Consider the following 6,196-nt stretch of genomic DNA (forward strand, 5'->3'; position numbering starts at 1 on the left):
GATCTAAATGGTAAAAGGAATGTTAGTCTGCCCATAGTGGGGCAATTATCTCTCTACCATCAGATGAGTCATTCTTTAAAACAAACAGGGCAGCACTGAATAGCAGTAGGATTGCACTAGAGTGGGCATTACTGTGTATGACAGGACTGGGTCAGAAGGCTGTGGGAGCCAGTGGACAAAAACAGGCAGTGGTTTGTTTATAGGCTGATGATTATGCTGAGCATTTTAGTACAGTCTTGTTGCTCTACGGAAGCATACAAAAAATGTTACAGGAAAGAATAGTAACCCCCTCCCCCCATATTTGTACACATCATATTTGTTTTATATTCTGCTCTTTCCTGTGGCCACAGGATGGCTGAGTGGGCCATGTAATGAATATACATTGAGCTCCTCACAAAGTAGGTCAAGCAATGTGATCTCATAAAAAAAATCCCTTTGCAGAATTCCTAAAGATAAATGCCATTCTTAATTTGGATTATAGTAGTTTCCCCCTCCCATTCCAGTTAAGTGAATGTTCTAAAGACTGCATATTCTGAAAGCTGATAAATACCTCCCAATTTTATTATAAAAGGTTTTAAAAATCCATTAAAATAGGCATAGACCCAAACTTTTAATTATCCATATTTTAAATCGTTTCATGTACAATAAAGGTTGGAGTAAATGCATGCTTAGATTTCAAACTTTAATCTCACCGTTCAAATAATTGCAATTAATGTATCAGAATTTGTTATTTAAATGCATATAATTGCACCCAGCTGCATTCAAGTGCCCTTACTCTTCCTGAAAGGAAAGGAAAGATCAGCACAGGAATTTCCTCACTGTCATCTCATATGCTTTGCTGGTGGTGCTCTGCCTTTCCTTGATTGTCTTCACTTTCTTATACTGCCCTGACCTGGATAGCCCAGATCTCGGAAGTTTAGCAAGGTTGGCCTTGGCTAGTATTTGGAAGGGTGACCTCCAAGGAATACCAGGGTTGTGACACAGAGGCAGGCAATGATAAACCACCTCTTAAACATCTCTTGCCTTAAAAACAAGTCTAGCTCACAACCTAGTGGTGCATAACGCTAAAAGAGCTAGAACTTCTGGCTTCCAGACAATCTTAAAATCTCCTGGCTCTACTACACACAATGTCATATGATAATGATGATGATGGTAATACTTTCTTATACTAATTGTCTTAGCTCAGTCACGTGCTCGAGTCATAGTTTTCATGAAATATATTTTACTCTAACTAATCAGTAGTGACCAATTCAAGTCCCAGAATGATAATCCAATTGCAATTGCTGTTAATTACAATGTAGCTAAAACTTCCTTGGGGGTGATGATTAAGAGTGAATGGAAGGTCTTCCTATTATAACTGTAATTTCAAAACTGTGTCTAGGAGAATTTAAGCCAACATTATGAATTCTTATGCCTTTATCAGTATTGCTTATCTTTATTTATGTTTTTATATGACATTTAATGACCATTTAATGACCATTTGATGTAATTATGAGGATTAATTGTATCAGGAAACCCCCCAGTGTAAGCCCCTATCTGTTTCCCAAAACTCAGGAATCAAAAACCTACAAAATCTCAGGATGCTGCTGCCATCAGACTTCCATAAAAAGACTGATGCTCACTTGCCCATCCTCGACAGATCCCTTTGGAGTGCCTCACAATCCTCCCTGGTTTTCACCACCCTCAACAATTTTGTGTCATCCACAGGTTTAGCTACTTCACTGCTTACTGACAACTCCAAATCATTAATGAACAAGCTAAAAAGCATCACACCCAGTACTGAGCCCTGCAGTACCCTCCACTGTGAAAATTGACCATTTATACTCACTCTGTTTCCTATTAATTAGCCAGTTTTTGATCCACAAGAGAACTTGTCCTTTTATCCCATGACTATTGAGCTTACTTAGAAGCCTTTGAACTTTATCAAAAGCTTTCTGGAAGCAACATCATTGAGACAAGATCTTCCCTTACAGAACCCATGTTGAGTCTTTCTCAATAGTTTCCTTAGGAAATTCCTTTTTTCCCCTTTCCTGGGAAAGATCTGCTGTTGAATGTTACTTTTTGGGAGGGTGTATAAGAGTCTCATAACTGTTTGATCTGTGGTGGTTTCCTGCAATCTCACATACTTCAGCAGCTGCACAGTGACCCAGTAGTCTTGTGCCATGTGGCTAATGGATGTGGTGAACTCTGCAGTAATTGGTTGCAACCACTTATTTCAGGGGTCTCCAGACTTGTTGTGCTTGTAGACACCTTGGGAAGTTTGAGAAAATACAATGGCTGCACAAAATGACTGCAGTGGGAGGTAGAGGCAGTCACAAAATGGCTTCCATGAAGGGTAATCATGAAATTTTGGGAAGTTTTAAGCCAAGCATCCCCTTATGATTGTTACTCAAACTGCCTGTCTCCTTTTAAATTGGGGGGGGGGGATTAGCGAGAACTATCTTCCTTCAAATTTAGTCCCGATTATTTGAGAGTTTCTCTCTTTGAAACTGACCCTGGTATACATAGGTGTACGATCCCATCTGTTACACCCTCTTTTGCCAACACTGTCATAGTGTTGGCAAAAGGGGGTGTAACAGATGGGATTGTACACCTATGTATACCAGGGTCAGTTTCAAAGAGAGAAACTCTCAAATAATCGGGACTAAGTTTGAAGGAAGATAGTTTAATTGCAAAATACTGATTAAATGCAAAGCATACACACATAGTAACCAGATTACACACACATACAAGGATATAGCAAAATGGAGGAGCTTAGAGACATATAGGCAGTTTTGAGACAATATTTACCAGATCCAGATGTGCATAAGTCCAATGGAAGGAGATCATGAATGACCAGGGTATCACAAACAAAAGGGGACCCAAACTGTGAGTTCAGGGGTGCTACTCTACTAGGCGCCCTAGACTGACACACAGAGCTGTGGCTGGGCAGCCATTTTTATAGATTATGGAAGGTATCCTGAGGGGCAGGGCTATGGGTCTGAGCAGAAGAACCAAAAGGTTTCTGATCTTTGATTAGGGGTTTTCCAAACCTTAAACAAAAGGTGTGATAGCACCCTATTGGGTACATCCTGGATGCATGGAGTGTTGATGGCCAATAATATCTGATACTTTAAAGATAGTAGCTTTTGGTAACCTGGGAGAATTGCTCAGGAAGAGGACCGTAAATCTGTTTTCCAGAGGGATGTTTACATTTAAAAGAAAATATGACCCAGGATAGGAGCCATAAAGGACAGATGTAGGTACTTTGTAGAGTAAAGGTTTCCCTTGCTTAAAAGGTAGTCGGATCCGACTCTAGGGGGTGGTGCTCATCTCCATTTCTAAGCCAAAGAGCCAGTGCTGTCCAAAGACTTTCTCTGTGGTCATGTGGCCGGCATGACTAAACGCCGAGGCACACGGAATGCTGTTACCTTCCCACTGGAGCAGTATCTTTTTATCTACTTGCCATTTCTTGCTAGGTTGCTAGGTTGGCAGGAGCTGGGGCCAGAGACGGGAGCTCAAACCATCACGCGGCACTAGGGTCTTGAACTGCTGAACTATAGACCTTCTGGTCTGCAGCTCAGCATCTTAACCTCTGAGCCACCATGGCCCTATTTTGTAGAGAGATTCATTTAAATGAGAGAGAGACAAGGAGTTTTTCAGAGAAATAAGATTGGAGGGCAGGGGGGGCAGCAGACTGCACATAGACAAGACACATATTCTGTTTCCACTTCCCCCAGGGCCCATGTTTTAGGCAAGCTCCTATGTTCATATGTGTGTGGCTATCCCCTCTTAGGACTGACCACAGACTCAGGAGCAATGCCTTTTGAGGGACCCTGGGCTAGTTCAGGGGTGAGGGAGCCTGTGATAGGCTGCCCCCTGATGCAGGGTGTACTGATGGGGATACGTGATGGAGCCAGCTGCTTCTGGATGGATGCTGCCATTAGACTCCAAGGCAATGCCTCTAGGGGTCTTCTGTTTCACCTCCTTCTCCACCAGGATTGGCCTGTCACTTTGGGGAGGAGAGACTTTGGGGGAAAGCAAGTGGACATCTGAAAACACATGGTTACAGGTTGGGGATCACTGAATTACCTTTTATATGTTGTGCCTCCCCCCCCCCCAAATGTCACAGGAACCTCCATGCACTATCTAGAGTCTCCTTAGACTGTCCAAAACGAAAACAAGTATGCTTCTATCAATCGTTTCTGATGGTGCTTGCAATTTCATGTTGGCAGCTTATTTTTTTTCACATTTCACCTCCAGATTAGTGCAGTAAGTTGAGAGATGAATTGTGAGCCTCACTAGCTATTCAGCATTTGTGTGCTGTCAATTTGCAACTGCCGGTGCCGAAATGATGATGAGGTGAATCGGGTGGTTCCCTCAATCAATTTCTTGATCTGTTCCGTCATACAAATCTCTACAAGTAAAGCTGTGAGGATGGAGATTGAGTTCTGTTGTCTTCCAAGGTCATGGTAGTATTTTAAGCATAACAGTACCGTGAAGACAAAAGTGTGTTGAGGGCAGACAGAAGGAGAGTACAAAAATACAAATTAGGTAAACATACACTTTGATCAAGTAGCGTGGTGACTGATTTATAGGTCATTTTGTGGATGAAACCACTCACATTCTCTCTGAAACTGACAACAGTTTTTTTTATACAGCCCAGTTACTTGGTTGTCATCTTTGTTTGGATAAATTTCTTCTACCAGAGGATGCGGATATTTGTTATTGGCAGACATCTGGCCTGTATCTTGTTGCCTTGATTATTGTCCTCCTTGGCTAATCAAATGTAGCCAGAGGTCAGTAAAAAGTGATCTGTCTGTCTTGAAGGAAGCAGACCACTCCTGAATATACCTTCCTTGGACCCTAAGCAATGCTTTACGTATTGGCTGGATGCAGATCTCGGTATTGTCCAACACTTTGTCTCCCAACAATCCAGGATGACACCTATTATTTGTACCCATTTCATTCCGACTTCAGGTCCAGGTTGTGTTTTGCTGTGTCACATGGAAAGGATGTCCCATGTGAATGAATTTTATAACTTTCATGCTCTGACACTGCCCTCTTTCTTACCTTCTTTGTTTTTTCTTTTTGTGATGCCTTGTCAGCGTACAGCATTCTCATGAACATGTGTGAGTGACGTCTCACTAATTTTTATCTTAGTTTCCCCCTGAGCTTGCCAAAAGCAGAGTAGTTGCGGAACAGTCCCAGCTTACAACTAGTGGTGAGCAAACACCTCTTTTCTTGAATAGCTCATAATAATAGCACATTTCCTGTTGCTTTAAAAAAGTTTGCTCTTTTGACATGGAGTTGAGTTTTTGTTCATAATAAGAATATATTTAAGAGCATGCACTCTCAGCCTCCATGCTTTTTCCCTCTGAGCCTTTCAATTAATTGCTTTTGAAAATATTTGAAGTAACAGTAGTATGCCTGAATGGGAACTTAAACAAAAAATTAAAAACCTACTTTGGAAATTTTTAATGAGTTTTTCATTCCTAATCCAAACCCAGTGAAATGTAGAAGTTAAAGAATGCTTCACCAAAATAAAATAAGGTAGTGTGTTTATTTTGCCCGTTCACAAGAGAGTTTTAGTGTTCCTGCAGAATTTGGAATTAAGTTTTAAGAAATAAATCCACATGTAATATTCTCGACTTAAATCATGAACATAAAACTATTACCAAAACCAAGGTAGCTTGCCTTCAAATACATTTGTACATGGTGCTCTATGTAAATTTGTACATTAAGTCTGGTACTTTCTTTGCAAATATTTAATACTAGTCTGCTACCTCTGCTTCACCATGGTATTTAAGTTTTGTAAATCCAGTTATAATACTGATGATGTGAAATTTGAAATGTGACATTTGTTGTAGGAATTCTAATGGAGAAGATTGTAGTGTAAGAATCAACCAGGCTGCTTGATGAGCGCACTCTGGAGCAGGCCACATAGAACTGTCCATTTAAGAAGCAGTTGTCTGTTAAGTCAACTCCTGCTACCTTCCACGAAGGTGATGGCCTATCTACTTGTGTTCCTGGATTGTTTTGCTCATATGGAGATTGTGTTGTTCTGAGCACCTCATGGTGATCTTGCTGGTACTTGGCCTGTGCAGCTCAGTGCACTGCAGGAATACTATGTGCAAATGTCTTTGCTGCATTCCTAAGTTGCCTCCTCCTTGTAGCGTTGGTGTATGTGGCTTGAGATTTGACAGGAGCTTTCTTT

This window comes from Gekko japonicus, unplaced genomic scaffold (assembly GCF_001447785.1).
Source record: "Gekko japonicus isolate JY-2015 unplaced genomic scaffold, Gekko_japonicus_V1.1 scaffold351, whole genome shotgun sequence".
Classification (NCBI taxonomy): domain Eukaryota; kingdom Metazoa; phylum Chordata; class Lepidosauria; order Squamata; family Gekkonidae; genus Gekko; species Gekko japonicus.